The following is a 16,481-nucleotide window of genomic DNA, read 5'->3' on the forward strand; positions in this document are numbered from 1 at the left end:
TGATTGAAACTCTACGTGCCGCCATGACCACCCCGTTTCCCTGAATGTAAAAAGCTTCGCAATTTAACATCACAAAGGTCTTTAGATTCCACAAACTTCAGATCGGTCCAATCTGATGAAATCCCTTGGAGGAGTTCGTCAAAGTATGAAGCCTGAAAAGAGGGGAAAATGTCGCCAAAATTACACATTAATTTTAAAATGGCTGACTTCCTGTTGGATTTGGGATATTGCTCCAAAAGACTTTTTTGTACATCTTGGGATCCCCCATAAGCTTACCAGGTTTCAGACTCATACATAAAACACAGAGCTGGGGCTGTGGTTTTGAAATTTTGTAGGGGGCGCTGTGGAGCCATTTCGCGCTATTCAATGAAAATGATCACATGCCAACAAAGCCTTCATCCATTTGGAGGAGTGTGCTAAATTTAAGGCCTCTATAAACTTTCCAAGCCCCTCAAAAGCCACTTCATCTTTCATGGTGAACCGCGTTGCCACCAGGGTGCGCCATTCAGTTTAAAGTCACAATTTTTGCACTGAAGCATCACGAGGGACTGATGTTGATATTCACCGCTTTTGAGGTGGGCACGATGAACCTGTGAAAATCAGTACAACAAAGTGTAAGACATGACATTTCCTGTTCCCACTAGGTGGCGCTCTTCATATTCCTGACAATGGGCACATCAATCTGTTCAGGGCGGGTCTGACATCATGCCTGTAAAGTCTGGTACTGATCAGACTGGATTTCATTGAGTTATACTAATTTGTTTCTTCATGGCGTGACATCAAAGTTCGCCATGCTGCTGGGGTCACACCCTTTTGTGAAAAGTCACAGTTTTCACTGTAACCCAAGACCAACTCCTTAAGGCTTTCCTGGAGAAATTTGAGGCTGCAGATGTCACCCATCACAATACTGTACCCCAAAGTGTAAAACATGACATTTCCTGTTCCCACTAGGTGGCGCTGTCCTTGATGTGAAATATGGCAGTTGAAATATGTTCAGGGGTGGAGCCTTATCATATGTGTTCACTTTGGTCAAGGTCAGAAAATGTATGACAAAATGAGAGGCAATAAGATTTTCATGGCGAGTCATCGAAATTCGCCATGGCGCCACGGCCTCATAGTATTGTGAAAACTCAAAAGCTCCGCAATTTAACATGGCACAAGGGTGTAGTTGACACTGTCCAAATTTGAAGGTTATGAAATGAAACCCCAAGGAGGAGTTCGCAAAAGTTCGAGGCATGGAAATGGCAAAATTAGAGCCAAAATGTCACCTTCTCTTCCAAATGGCGGACTTCCTGTTGGGTTTGCGTCAATGGGCCCACAGACTTTTTTGTTCGTCTTGGCATGATACACATGTGTGCCAAATTTCATACATGTAGCTCAAACGATGTGGTCGTAGGGCTGCATTTAACAAGGCATAGGTGGCGCTGTAGAGCCATTTCCCAGTGCTCATAAGTAAAACCATTAAAATACAAAATTTTTCACCAGACCTGGCATGTGTGCAAAATTTCATGAGTTTTTGAGCATGTTTAGGCCCTCAAAAAAGCCCTTGTTTTGCCTGAATAATAATAATAATAATAATTAAAGCTGCAAGCAGCGTTATGAGGGCCCTCGCACCCCCGGCACGTCGAGCCACTGCCAACACCTCAAACCGGCACGTCCGATGTGATGTCACATTGATGGATTTCATGCTTTTAATCACCAGCTAACATTTCATCTTATTCAACCAGGATTATAGTCATGCCACTAGGTGGCGCTCTAACCATTATTGACAAATAGCATAACAAACATTTCCAAGCTCGAGTCTCATTACACCTGCGACCTTTGGGAGAGATTGGACATTGTGTTTTTTAGTGACAGCAGATTACTGCTTTTTGCGAGTGATTGAAACTCTACGTGCCGCCATAACCACCCCGTTTCCCTGAACGGAAAAAGCTTCGCAATTTAACATCACAAAGGTCTTTAGATTCTACACACTGAAGAATGCTTCAATATGATGAAATCCCTTGGAGGAGTTCGTCAAAGTATGAAGCCTGAAAAGAGGGGAAAATGTCGCCAAAATTACACATTAATTTTAAAATGGCTGACTTCCTGTTGGATTTGGGATATTGCTCCAAGAGACTTTTTTGTACATCTTGATATCTTACACAAGCTTACCAAGTGTCAGACTCATAGATGAAACACAGAGCAGGGGCTGATGTTTTGAAATATTGTAGGGGGCGCTGTGGAGCCATTTTGCGCTATTCAAGGAAAATGGTTACATAACAACAATGCCTTCATCCATTTGGAGGTGTGTGCCAAATTTCAAGCCTCTATAAACTTTCCAAGCCCCTCAAAAGCCACTTCATCTTTCATGATGAACCGCGTTGCCACCAGGGTGCGCCGTTCAGTTTAAAGTCACAATTTTTGCACTGAAGCATCACGAGGGACTGATGGTGATATTCACTGCTTTTGAGGTGGCCACGATGAACCTGTGAAAATCAGTACAACAAAGTTAAAGCCATGACATTTCCTGTTGCCACTAGGTGGCGCTGTCCGTATTTCCGACAATGGGCATATCAATCTGTTCAGGGCGGGTCTGACATCATGCCTGTAAAGTCTGGTACTGATCAGACTGGATTTCATTGAGTTATACTAATTTGTTTCTTCATGGCGTGACATCAAAGTTCGCCATGCTGCTGGGGTCACACCCTTTCGTGAAAAGTCACAGTTTTCACTGTAACCCAAGACCAACTCCTTAAGGCTTTCCTGGAGAAATTTGAGGCTGCAGATGTCACCCATCACAATACTGTACCCCAAAGTGTAAAACATGACATTTCCTGTTCCCACTAGGTGGCGCTGTACCTGGTGTCAAATATGGCAGTTGAAATATGTTCAGGGGTGGAGCCTTATCATATGTGTTCACTTTGGTCAAGGTCAGAAAATGTATGACAAAATGAGAGGCAATAAGATTTTCATGGCGAGTCATCGAAATTCGCCATAGCGCCACGGCCTCATAGTATTGTGAAAACTCAAAAGCTCCGCAATTTAACATGGCACAAGGGTGTAGTTGACACTGACCAAATATGAAGGTTATGAAATCAAACCCCAAGGAGGAGTTCGCAAAAGTTCGAGGCATGGAAATGGCAAAATTAGAGCCAAAATGTCACCTTCTCTTCCAAATGGCGGACTTCCTGTTGGGTTTGCGTCAATGGGCCCACAGACTTTTTTGTTCGTCTTGGCATGATACATATGTGTGCCAAATTTCATACATGTAGCTCAAACGATGTGGTCGTAGGGCTGCATTTAACAAGGCATAGGTGGCGCTCTAGAGCCATTTCCCAGTGCTCATATGTAAAACCATTAAAATACAAAATTTTTCACCAGACCTGGCATGTGTGCAAAATTTCATGAGTTTTTGAGCATGTTTAGGCCCTCAAAAAGGCCCTTGTTTCGCCTGAATAATAATAATAATAATAATAATAATAATAATAATAATAATAATAAGAAACGGAGCAGATACAATAGGGCCTTCGCACTCTCGGTGCTCGGGCCCTAATAATAATAATAATTAAAGCTGCAAGCAGCGTTATGAGGGCCCTCGCACCCTGGCGTGTCGAGCCACGCCCAACACCTAAAACCAGCACGTCCGATGTGATGTCACATTGATGGAATTCATGCATTTAACCACCAGCTAACATTTCATCTCATTGAACCATGATTATAGTCGTCCCACTAGGTGGCGCTCTAACTATTACCGACAAATGGCATAACAAACATTTCCGAGCTCGAGTCTCATCACACCTGCGACGTTTGGGAGAGATTGGATATTGTGTTTTTGAGTGACAGCAGATTACTGCTTTTTGGCGAGTGATTGAAACTCTAAGTGCCGCCATGACCACCCCGTTTCCCTGAACATAAAAAGCTTCGCAATTCAACATCACAAAGGTCTTTAGATTCCACAAACTTCAGATCGGTCCAATCTGATGAAATCCCTTGGAGGAGTTCGTCAAAGTATGAAGCCTGAAAAGAGGGGAAAATGTCGCCAAAATTACACATTAATTTTAAAATGGCTGACTTCCTGTTGGATTTGGGATATTGCTCCAAGAGACTTTTTTGTACATCTTGATATCTCCTATAAGCCTACCAGGTTTCAGATTCATACATAAAACACAGAGCTGGGGCTGTGGTTTTGAAATTTTGTAGGGGGCGCTGTGGAGCCATTTTGGGATATTCAATGAAAATGATCACATGACAACAAAGCCTTCGTCACATTGGAGGTGTGTGCCAAATTTCAAGCCTCTATACACTTGCCAAGACCCTCAAAAGCCACTTCATCTTTCATGGTGAACAGCGTTGCCACCAGGGTGCGCCGTTCAGTTTAAAGTCACAATTTTTGCACTGAAGCATCACGAGGGACTGATGGTGATATTCACCGCTTTTGAGGTGGCCACGATGAACCTGTGAAAATCAGTACAACAAAATGAAAGCCATGACATTTCCTGTTGCCACTAGGTGGCGCTGTCCGTATTTCCGACAATGGGCACATCAATCTGTTCAGGGCGGATCTGACATCATGCCTGTAAAGTCTGGTACTGATCAGACTGGATTTCATTGAGTTATACTAATTTGTTTCTTCATGGCGTGACATCAAAGTTCGCCATGCTGCTGGGGTCACACCCTTTCGCGAAAACTCACAGTTTTCACTGTAACCCAAGACCAACTCCTTAAGGCTTTCCTGGAGAAATTTGAGGCTGCAGATGTCACCCATCACTATACTGTACCCCAAAGTGTAAAACATGACATTTCCTGTTCCCACTAGGTGGCGCTGTCCTTGATGTCAAATATGGCAGTTGAAATATGTTCAGGGGTGGAGCCTTATCATATGTGTTCACTTTGGTCAAGGTCAGAAGATGTATGACAAAATGAGAGGCAATAAGATTTTCATGGCGAGTCATCGAAATTCGCCATGGCGCCACGGCCTCATAGTATTGTGAAAACTCAAAAGCTCCGCAATTTAACATGGCACAAGGGTGTAGTTGACACTGACCAAATTTGAAGGTTATGAAATGAAACCCCAAGGAGGAGTTCGCAAAAGTTCGAGGCATGGAAATGGCAAAATTAGAGCCAAAATGTCACCTTCTCTTCCAAATGGCGGACTTCCTGTTGGGTTTGCGTCAATGGGCCCACAGACTTTTTTGTTCGTCTTGGCATGATACACATGTGTGCCAAATTTCATACATGTAGCTCAAACGATGTGGTCGTAGGGCTGCATTTAACAAGGCATAGGTGGCGCTGTAGAGCCATTTCGCAGTGCTCATATGTAAAACCATTAAAATACAAAATTTTTCACCAGACCTGGCATGTGTGCAAAATTTCATGAGTTTTTGAGCATGTTTAGGCCCTCAAAAAGGCCCTTGTTTGGGGTGAATAATAATAATAATAATAATTAAAGCTGCAAGCAGCGTTATGAGGGCCCTCGCACCCCCGGCGCGTCGAGCCACGCCCAACACCTAAAACCAGCACCTCCGATCTGATGTCACATTGATGGAATTCATGCATTTAACCACCAGCTAACATTTCATTTGGTTCAACCATGAGTATAGTCGTCCCACTAGGTGGCGCTCTAATCATTATAGACAAAGGGCATAACAAACATTTCCGAGCTCGAGTCTCATCACGCCTGCGACCTTTGGGAGAGATTGGACTTTGTGTCTTTGAGTGACAGCATATTACTGCTTTTTGGCCAGTGATTGAAACTCCACATGCCGCCATGACCACCCCGTTTCCTTGAACGTAAAAAGCGTCGCAATTTAACATCACAAAGGTCTTTAGATTCCACACACTGGAGAATGGTTCAATATGATGAAATCCCTTGGAGGAGTTCGTCAAAGTATGAAGCCTGAAAAGAGGGGAAAATGTCGCCAAAATTGCACATTAATTTTAAAATGGCTGACTTCCTGTTGGATTTGGGATATTGCTCCAAGAGACTTTTTTGTACATCTTGATATTTTCCATAAGCTTACCAGGTTTCAGACTCATAGATGAAACACAGAGCAGGGGCTGTTGTTTTGAAATTTTGTAGGGGGCGCTGTGGAGCAATTTCGCGCTATTCAATGAAAATGATCACATGACAACAAAGCCTTCATCCATTTGGAGGTGTGGGCCAAATTTCAAGCCTCTATAAACTTGCAAGCCCCTCAAAAGCCACTTCATCTTTCATGGTGGACCGCGTTGCCACCAGGGTGCGCCGTTCAGTTTAAAGTCACAATTTTTGCACTGAAGCATCACGAGGGACTGATGGTTATATTCACCGCTTTTGAGGTGGCCAAGATGAACCTGTGAAAATCAGTACAACAAAATTAAAGCCATGACATTTCCTGTTGCCACTAGGTGGCACTGTCCGTATTTCCGACAATGGGCACATCAATCTGTTCAGGGCGGGTCTGACATCATGCCTGTAAAGTCTGGTACTGATCAGACTGGATTTCATTGAGTTATACTAATTTGTTTCTTCATGGCGTGACATCAAAGTTCGCCACGCCGCTGGGGTCACACCCTTTTGCGAAAAGTCACAGTTTTCACTGTAACCCAAGACCAACTCCTTAAGGCTTTCCTGGAGAAATTTGAGGCTGCAGATGTCACCCATCACTATACTGTACCCCAAAGTGTAAAACATGACATTTCCTGTTCCCACTAGGTGGCGCTGTCCTTGATGTCAAATATGGCAGTTGAAATATGTTCAGGGGTGGAGCCTTATCATATGTGTGCTCTTTGGTCCAGATCGGAACATGTATGACAGAATGAGAGGCAATAAGATTTTCATGGCGAGTCATCGAAATTCGCCATGGCGCCACGGCCTCATAGTATTGTGAAAACTCAAAAGCTCCGCAATTTAACATGGCACAAGGGTGTAGTTGACACTGTCCAAATTTGAAGTTTATAGGACCAAATCCCAAGGAGGAGTTCGTTAAAGTACAAGGCATGGAAACGGTAAAATCAGACCCAAAATGTCACCTTCAATCCAAAATGGCGGACTTCCTGTTGGGTTTAGGACATTGCCATAATAGACTTTTTTGTTCGACTCTGAACGTTATATAGGTGTACCGACTTTCAAACATGTAGGTCATACCCATACCGGGGGCTCGCGTTTTTCATTTTTCTAGGTGGCGCTACTGAGCTAATTTTCCCTGGCCATGTCTGAGAACATTAAAATACGTAAATTTTCACCAGACCTGACGCGTGTGCAAAATTTCATGAGTTTTCGAGCATGTTTAGGCCCTCAAAAGGCCGATTCATTTGCCGGAATAATAATAATAATAATAATAATAAACAGAGCAATTACAATAGGGCCTTCGCACTGTCAGTGCTCGGGCCCTAATTAAAGCTGCAAGCAGCGTTATGAGGGCCCTCGCACCCCCGGCACGTCGAGCCACTGCCAACACCTCAAACCGGCACGTCCGATGTGATGTCACATTGATGGATTTCATGCTTTTAATCACCAGCTAACATTTCATCTTATTCAACCAGGATTATAGTCATGCCACTAGGTGGCGCTCTAACCATTATTGACAAATAGCATAACAAACATTTCCAAGCTCGAGTCTCATCACACCTGCGACCTTTGGGAGAGATTGGACATTGTGTTTTTTAGTGACAGCAGATTACTGCTTTTTGCGAGTGATTGAAACTCTACGTGCCGCCATGACCACCCCGTTTCCCTGAACGGAAAAAGCTTCGCAATTTAACATCACAAAGGTCTTTAGATTCTACACACTGAAGAATGCTTCAATATGATGAAATCCCTTGGAGGAGTTCGTCAAAGTATGAGGCCTGAAAAGGGGGGAAAATGTCATCAAAATTACACATTAATTTTAAAATGGCTGACTTCCTGTTGGATTTGGAATATTGCTCCAAGAGACTTTTTTGTACATCTTGATATCTTACACAAGCTTACCAAGTGTCAGACTCATAGATGAAACACAGAGCAGGGGCTGATGTTTTGAAATATTGTAGGGGGCGCTGTGGAGCCATTTTGCGCTATTCAAGGAAAATGATCACATGCCAACAAAGCCTTCATCCATTTGGGGGTGTGTGCCAAATTTCAAGCCTCTATAAACTTGCCAAGACCCTCAAAAGCCACTTCATCTTTCATGTTGAACAGCGTTGCCACCAGGGTGCGCCGTTCAGTTTAAAGTCACAATTTTTGCACTGAAGCATCACGAGGGACTGATGGGGATATTCACCGCTTTTGAGGTGGCCACGATGAACCTGTGAAAATCAGTACAACAAAATTAAAGCCATGACATTTCCTGTTGCCACTAGGTGGCGCTGTCCGTATTTCCGACAATGGGCACATCAATCTGTTCAGGGCGGGTCTGACATCATGCCTGTAAAGTCTGGTACTGATCAGACTGGATTTCATTGAGTTATACTAATTTGTTTCTTCATGGCGTGACATCAAAGTTCGCCATGCTGCTGGGGTCACACCCTTTCGCGAAAACTCACAGTTTTCACTGTAACCCAAGACCAACTCCTTAAGGCTTTCCTGGAGAAATTTGAGGCTGCAGATGTCACCCATCACTATACTGTACCCCAAAGTGTAAAACATGACATTTCCTGTTCCCACTAGGTGGCGCTGTCCTTGATGTCAAATATGGCAGTTGAAATATGTTCAGGGGTGGAGCCTTATCATATGTGTGCTGTTTGGTCCAGATCGGAACATGTATGACAGAATGAGAGGCAATAAGATTTTCATGGCGAGTCATCGAAATTCGCCATGGCGTCACGGCCTCATAGTATTGTGAAAACTCAAAAGCTCCGCAATTTAACATGGCACAAGGGTGTAGTTGACACTGTCCAAATTTCAAGTTTATAGGACCAAATCCCAAGGAGGAGTTCGTTAAAGTACAAGGCATGGAAACGGTAAAATCATAGCCAAAATCTCACCTTCAATCCAAAATGGCGGACTTCCTGTTGGGTTTAGGACATTGCCATAATAGACTTTTTTGTTCGACTCTGAACGTTATATAGGTGTACCGACTTTCAAACATGTAGGTCATACCCATACCGGGGGCTCGCGTTTTTCATTTTTCTAGGTGGCGCTACTGAGCTAATTTTCCCTGGCCATGTCTGAGAACATTAAAATACGTAAATTTTCACCAGACCTGACGCGTGTGCAAAATTTCATGAGTTTTCGAGCATGTTTAGGCCCTCAAACGGCCAATTCATTTGCCGGAATAATAATAATAATAATTAAAGCTGCAAGCAGCGTTATGAGGGCCCTCGCACCCCCGGCACGTCGAGCCACTGCAAACACCTCAAACCGGCACGTCCGATGTGATGTCACATTGATGGATTTCATGCTTTTAATCACCAGCTAACATTTCATCTTATTCAACCAGGATTATAGTCATGCCACTAGGTGGCGCTCTAACCATTATTGACAAATAGCATAACAAACATTTCCAAGCTCAAGTCTCATCACACCTGCGACCTTTGGGAGAGATTGGACATTGTGTTTTTTAGTGACAGCAGATTACTGCTTTTTGCGAGTGATTGAAACTCTACGTGCCGCCATGACCACCCCGTTTCCCTGAACGGAAAAAGCTTCGCAATTTAACATCACAAAGGTCTTTAGATTCTACACACTGAAGAATGCTTCAATATGATGAAATCCCTTGGAGGAGTTCGTCAAAGTATGAGGCCTGAAAAGGGGGGAAAATGTCATCAAAATTACACATTAATTTTAAAATGGCTGACTTCCTGTTGGATTTGGGATATTGCTCCAAGAGACTTTTTTGTACATCTTGATATCTCCTATAAGCCTACCAGGTTTCAGATCCATACATAAAACACAGAGCTGGGGCTGTGGTTTTGAAATTTTGTAGGGGGCGCTGTGGAGCCATTTTGGGATATTCAATGAAAATGATCACATAACAACAAAGCCTTCGTCACATTGGAGGTGTGTGCCAAATTTCAAGCCTCTATAGACTTTCCAAGCCCCTCAAAAGCCACTTCATCTTTCATGATGAACCGCGTTGCCACCAGGGTGCGCCGTTCAGTTTAAAGTCACAATTTTTGCACTGAATCATCATGAAGGACTGATGGTGATATTCACCGCTTTTGAGGTGGCCACGATCAACCTGTGAAAATCAGTACAACAAAGTTAAAGCCATGACATTTCCTGTTGCCACTAGGTGGCGCTGTCCGTATTTCCGACAATGGGCATATCAATCTGTTCAGGGCGGGTCTGACATCATGCCTGTAAAGTCTGGTACTGATCAGACTGGATTTCATTGAGTTATACTAATTTGTTTCTTCATGGCGTGACATCAAAGTTCGCCATGCTGCTGGGGTCACACCCTTTCGTGAAAAGTCACAGTTTTCACTGTAACCCAAGACCAACTCCTTAAGGCTTTCCTGGAGAAATTTGAGGCTGCAGATGTCACCCATCACAATACTGTACCCCAAAGTGTACAACATGACATTTCCTGTTCCCACTAGGTGGCGCTGTCCTTGATGTCAAATATGGCAGTTGAAATATGTTCAGGGGTGGAGCCTTATCATATGTGTGCTCTTTGGTCCAGATCGGAACATGTATGACAGAATGAGAGGCAATAAGATTTTCATGGCGAGTCATCGAAATTCGCCATGGCGCCACGGCCTCATAGTATTGTGAAAACTCAAAAGCTCCGCAATTTAACATGGCACAAGGGTGTAGTTGACACTGTCCAAATTTGAAGGTTATGAAATGAAACCCCAAGGAGGAGTTCGCAAAAGTTCGAGGCATGGAAATGGCAAAATTAGAGCCAAAATGTCACCTTCTCTTCCAAATGGCGGACTTCCTGTTGGGTTTGCGTCAATGGGCCCACAGACTTTTTTGTTCGTCTTGGCATGATACACATGTGTGCCAAATTTCATACATGTAGCTCAAACCATGTGGTCGTAGGGCTGCATTTAACAAGGCATAGGTGGCGCTCTAGAGCCATTTCCCAGTGCTCATATGTAAAACCATTAAAATACAAAATTTTTCACCAGACCTGGCATGTGTGCAAAATTTCATGAGTTTTTGAGCATGTTTAGGCCCTCAAAAAGGCCCTTGTTTCGCCTGAATAATAATAATAATAATAATAATAATAATAAGAAACGGAGCAGATACAATAGGGCCTTCGCACTCTCGGTGCTCGGGCCCTAATAATTAAAGCTGCAAGCAGCGTTATGAGGGCCCTCGCACCCCATCGCGTCAAGCTACGCCCAACACCTACAACCAGCACCTCCGATCTGATGTCACATTGATGAAATTCATGCATTCAACCACCAGCTAACATTTCATCTCATTCAATCATGATTATAGTCGTCCCACTAGGTGGCGCTCTAACCATTACTGACAAATGGCATAACAAACATTTCCAAGCTCGAGTCTCATCACGCCTGCGACCTTTGGGACATATTGGACATTTTGATTTTGAGTGACAGCAGATTACTGCTTTTTGGCGAGTGACTGAAACTCCACATGCCGCCATGACCACCCCGTTTCCCTGAACGTAAAAAGCTTCGCAATTTAACATCACAAAGGTCTTTAGATTCCACACACTGGAGATTGGTTCAATATGATGAAATCCCTTGGAGGAGTTCGTCAAAGAACGGTGCCTGGAAAGAGGGGAAAATGTCACAAAAATTACACATTAATTTTAAAATGGCTGACTTCCTGTTAGATTTGGGATATTGCTCCAAGAGACTTTTTTGTACATCTTGATATCTCCTATAAGCTTACCAGGTTTCAGACTCATAGATAAAAAACAGAGCTGGGGCTGATGTTTTGAAATATTGTAGGGGGCGCTGTGGAGCCATTTTGCGCTATTCAATGAAAATGATCACATAACAACAAAGCCTTAAGAACAATGGAGGTGTGCGCCAAATTTCAAGCCTCTATAAACTTTCCAAGCCCCTCAAAAGCCACTTCATTTTTCACGGTGAACAGCGTTGCCACCAGGGTGCGCCGTTCAGTTTAAAGTCACAATGTTTGCACTAAAGCATCATCAAGGACTGATGGTGATATTCACCGCTTTTGAGGTGGCCACGATGAACCTGTGAAAATCAGTACAACAAAATTAAAGCCATGACATTTCCTGTTGCCACTAGGTGGCGCTGTCCGTATTTCCGACAATGGGCACATCAATCTGTTCAGGGCGGGTCTGACATCATGCCTGTAAAGTCTGGTACTGATCAGACTGGATTTCATTGAGTTATACTAATTTGTTTCTTCATGGCGTGACATCAAAGTTCGCCATGCTGCTGGGGTCACACCCTTTCGCGAAAACTCACAGTTTTCACTGTAACCCAAGACCAACTCCTTAAGGCTTTTCTGGAGAAATTTGAGGCTGCAGATGTCACCCATCACTATACTGTACCCCAAAGTGTAAAACATAACATTTCCTGTTCCCACTAGGTGGCGCTGTCCTTGAGGTCAAATATGGCAGTTGAAATATGTTCAGGGGTGGAGCCTTATCATATGTGTTCACTTTGGTCAAGGTCAGAAAATGTATGACAAAATGAGAGGCAATAAGATTTTCATGGCGAGTCATCGAAATTCGCCATGGCGCCACGGCCTCATAGTATTGTGAAAACTCAAAAGCTCCGCAATTTAACATGGCACAAGGGTGTAGTTGACACTGTCCAAATTTGAAGGTTATGAAATGAAACCCCAAGGAGGAGTTCGCAAAAGTTCGAGGCATGGAAATGGCAAAATTAGAGCCAAAATGTCACCTTCTCTTCCAAATGGCGGACTTCCTGTTGGGTTTGCGTCAATGGGCCCACAGACTTTTTTGTTCGTCTTGGCATGATACACATGTGTGCCAAATTTCATACATGTAGCTCAAACGATGTGGTCGTAGGGCTGCATTTAACAAGGCATAGGTGGCGCTGTAGAGCCATTTCCCAGTGCTCATATGTAAAACCATTAAAATACAAAATTTTTCACCAGACCTGGCATGTGTGCAAAATTTCATGAGTTTTTGAGCATGTTTAGGCCCTCAAAAAGGCCCTTGTTTCGCCTGAATAATAATAATAATAATTAAAGCTGCAAGCAGCGTTATGAGGGCCCTCGCACCCCCGGCGCGTCGAGCCACGCCCAACACCTAAAACCAGCACGTCCGATGTGATGTCACATTGATGGAATTCATGCATTTAACCACCAGCTAACATTTCAACTCATTCATTTATGATTAGTTAGTCGTTCCACTAGGTGGCGCTCTAACTATTACCGACAAATGGCATAACAAACATTTCCGAGCTCGAGTCTCATCACGCCTGCGACCTTTGGGAGAGATTGGACTTTGTGTCTTTGAGTGACAGCATATTACTGCTTTTTGGCCAGTGATTGAAACTCCACGTGCCGCCATGACCACCCCGTTTCCCTGAACGTAAAAAGCTTCGCAATTTAACATCACAAAGGTCTTTAGATTCCACACACTGGAGAATGGTTCAATATGATGAAATCCCTTGGAGGAGTTCGTCAAAGTATGAAGCCTGAAAAGAGGGGAAAATGTCGCCAAAATTGCACATTAATTTTAAAATGGCTGACTTCCTGTTGGATTTGGGATATTGCTCCAAGAGACTTTTTTGTACATCTTGATATCTTACACAAGCTTACCAAGTGTCAGACTCATAGATGAAACACAGAGCAGGGGCTGATGTTTTGAAATATTGTAGGGGGCGCTGTGGAGCCATTTCGCGCTATTCAATGAAAATGATCACATGCCAACAAAGCGTTCATCCATTTGGAGGTGTGTGCCAAATTTCAAGCCTCTATAAACTTTCCAAGCCCCTCAAAAGCCACTTCATCTTTCATGGTGAACCGCGTTACCACCAGGGTGCGCCGTTCAGTTTAAAGTCACAATTTTTGCACTGAAGCATCACGAGGGACTGATGTTGATATTCACCGCTTTTGAGGTGGCCACGATGAACCTGTGAAAATCAGTACAACAAAATTAAAGCCATGACATTTCCTGTTGCCACTAGGTGGCGCTGTCCGTATTTCGGACAATGGGCACATCAATCTGTTCAGGGCGGGTCTGACATCATGCCTGTAAAGTCTGGTACTGATCAGACTGGATTTCATTGAGTTATACTAATTTGTTTCTTCATGGCGTGACATCAAAGTTCGCCATGCTGCTGGGGTCACACCCTTTCGTGAAAAGTCACAGTTTTCACTGTAACCCAAGACCAACTCCTTAAGGCTTTCCTGGAGAAATTTGAGGCTGCAGATGTCACCCATCACAATACTGTACCCCAAAGTGTAAAACATGACATTTCCTGTTCCCACTAGGTGGCGCTGTACCTGGTGTCAAATATGGCAGTTGAAATATGTTCAGGGGTGGAGCCTTATCATATGTGTTCACTTTGGTCAAGGTCAGAAAATGTATGACAAAATGAGAGGCAATAAGATTTTCATGGCGAGTCATCGAAATTCGCCATGGCGCCACGGCCTCATAGTATTGTGAAAACTCAAAAGCTCCGCAATTTAACATGGCACAAGGGTGTAGTTGACACTGACCAAATATGAAGGTTATGAAATCAAACCCCAAGGAGGAGTTCGCAAAAGTTCGAGGCATGGAAATGGCAAAATTAGAGCCAAAATGTCACCTTCTCTTCCAAATGGCGGACTTCCTGTTGGGTTTGCGTCAATGGGCCCACAGACTTTTTTGTTCGTCTTGGCATGATACACATGTGTGCCAAATTTCATACATGTAGCTCAAACGATGTGGTCGTAGGGCTGCATTTAACAAGGCATAGGTGGCGCTGTAGAGCCATTTCCCAGTGCTCATATGTAAAACCATTAAAATACAAAATTTTTCACCAGACCTGGCATGTGTGCAAAATTTCATGAGTTTTTGAGCATGTTTAGGCCCTCAAAAAGGCCCTTGTTTCGCCTGAATAATAATAATAATAATAATAATAATAATAATAATAATAATAATAATAATAATAAGAAACGGAGCAGATACAATAGGGCCTTCGCACTATCAGTGCTCGGGCCCTAATAATTAAAGCTGCAAGCAGCGTTATGAGGGCCCTCGCACCCCCGGCACGTCGAGCCACTGCCAACACCTCAAACCGGCACGTCCGATGTGATGTCACATTGATGGATTTCATGCTTTTAATCACCAGCTAACATTTCATCTTATTCAACCAGGATTATAGTCGTCCCACTAGGTGGCGCTCTAACCATTATTGACAAATAGCATAACAAACATTTCCAAGCTTGAGTCTCATCACACCTGCGACCTTTGGGAGAGATTGGACATTGTGTTTTTTAGTGACAGCAGATTACTGCTTTTTGCGAGTGATTGAAACTCTACGTGCCGCCATGACCACCCCGTTTCCCTGAACGGAAAAAGCTTCGCAATTTAACATCACAAAGGTCTTTAGATTCTACACACTGAAGAATGCTTCAATATGATGAAATCCCTTGGAGGAGTTCGTCAAAGTATGAGGCCTGAAAAGGGGGGAAAATGTCATCAAAATTACACATTAATTTTAAAATGGCTGACTTCCTGTTGGATTTGGGATATTGCTCCAAGAGACTTTTTTGTACATCTTGATATCTTACACAAGCTTACCAAGTGTCAGACTCATAGATGAAACATAGAGCTGGGGCTGATGTTTTGAAATATTGTAGGGGGCGCTGTGGAGCCATTTTGCGCTATTCAAGGAAAATGGTTACATAACAACAATGCCTTCATCCATTTGGAGGTGTGTGCCAAATTTCAAGCCTCTATAAACTTTCCAAGCCCCTCAAAAGCCACTTCATCTTTCATGATGAACCGCGTTGCCACCAGGGTGCGCCGTTCAGTTTAAAGTCACAATTTTTGCACTGAAGCATCACGAGGGACTGATGGTGATATTCACCGCTTTTGAGGTGGCCACGATGAACCTGTGAAAATCAGTACAACAAAGTTAAAGCCATGACATTTCCTGTTGCCACTAGGTGGCGCTGTCCGTATTTCCGACAATGGGCATATCAATCTGTTCAGGGCGGGTCTGACATCATGCCTGTAAAGTCTGGTACTGATCAGACTGGATTTCATTGAGTTATACTAAGTTGTTTCTTCATGGCGTGACATCAAAGTTCGCCATGCTGCTGGGGTCACACCCTTTCGTGAAAAGTCACAGTTTTCACTGTAACCCAAGACCAACTCCTTAAGGCTTTCCTGGAGAAATTTGAGGCTGCAGATGTCACCCATCACAATACTGTACCCCAAAGTGTAAAAGATGACATTTCCTGTTCCCACTAGGTGGCGCTGTCCCTGGTGTCAAATATGGCAGTTGAAATATGTTCAGGGGTGGAGCCTTATCATATGTGTTCACTTTGGTCAAGGTCAGAAAATGTATGACAAAATGAGAGGCAATAAGATTTTCATGGCGAGTCATCGAAATTCGCCATGGCGCCACGGCCTCACCGTATTGTGAAAACTCAAAAGCTCCGCAATTTAACATGGCAC

At 43.6% G+C, this 16,481-nt stretch overlaps 1 protein-coding gene across 1 annotated transcript in view; it reads left to right on the forward strand.

Annotated features, from left to right (window-relative positions):
* The window catches only part of LOC147316851 (sushi domain-containing protein 1-like), a 39,083-nt gene that overhangs the window by 13,800 nt on the left and 8,802 nt on the right, over positions 1 to 16,481 (forward strand). The window lies entirely within an intron of this gene.

Source organism: Aulonocara sp. 'chitande type north' Nkhata Bay, linkage group LG12, assembly GCF_057382095.1.
Source record: "Aulonocara sp. 'chitande type north' Nkhata Bay isolate Kocher_YH1m ecotype deep benthic linkage group LG12, A_spYH_male_GT1.1, whole genome shotgun sequence".
Taxonomy (NCBI): Eukaryota; Metazoa; Chordata; class Actinopteri; order Cichliformes; family Cichlidae; genus Aulonocara; species Aulonocara sp. 'chitande type north' Nkhata Bay.